Below are 679 nucleotides of genomic sequence, written 5' to 3' on the forward strand. Positions count from 1 at the left end.
CAAAAAGACAAAAGATGAAGACAGATGTATTAGTATAATGCTCAGGAAGTGAAAAAGTGTTTAACATTTCGAGCCTACGCTCTTCCTCAGAAAAAACCCCAGAAAGAAAATAAAGAATGTGTAGTGGCTAATATATAATCTGTATGTATATATATATATATATATATATATATATATATATATAATGTGTGTGTATATATATGTAAGTAAAAAAGAGTTGTTATAGTCATAAAAAAACAGACTATTAACTCAGTGATAGACTCATTCATAAAGTTCAATAGATTTTATAGTTTATGGAGAATCATTTCCAAAGTTTTGCTGGTCATTGGCCTCAGAATATCATTGTCAACAAAATTATTAGAAAATATGAAGATGTGTGTGTGTGTATGTTTGTGTGAGTTGTTTTATTAACCTATGTATGTGTATAGAATGTCAGTATGTATGTGTGTAATATATACGTATAAGTTGTGTATATGTCTCTTTCTTTCTGTCTCTGCTGTATGTGTATATGATGATGATGATGATGCTGCAGACGTGTTACTATGCCAACAAACCTTTTGTGTAGTTAAGTATAACTGTTATTAAATCTGTTTATCTCCAACTAAACATGTTGTTTGCTTCTTTCTTTTGTTTCTTCACTCATCTATATATACATATATATATATATATATATATATAT

Source organism: Octopus bimaculoides, chromosome 24 (assembly GCF_001194135.2).
Source record: "Octopus bimaculoides isolate UCB-OBI-ISO-001 chromosome 24, ASM119413v2, whole genome shotgun sequence".
Classification (NCBI taxonomy): Eukaryota; Metazoa; Mollusca; class Cephalopoda; order Octopoda; family Octopodidae; genus Octopus; species Octopus bimaculoides.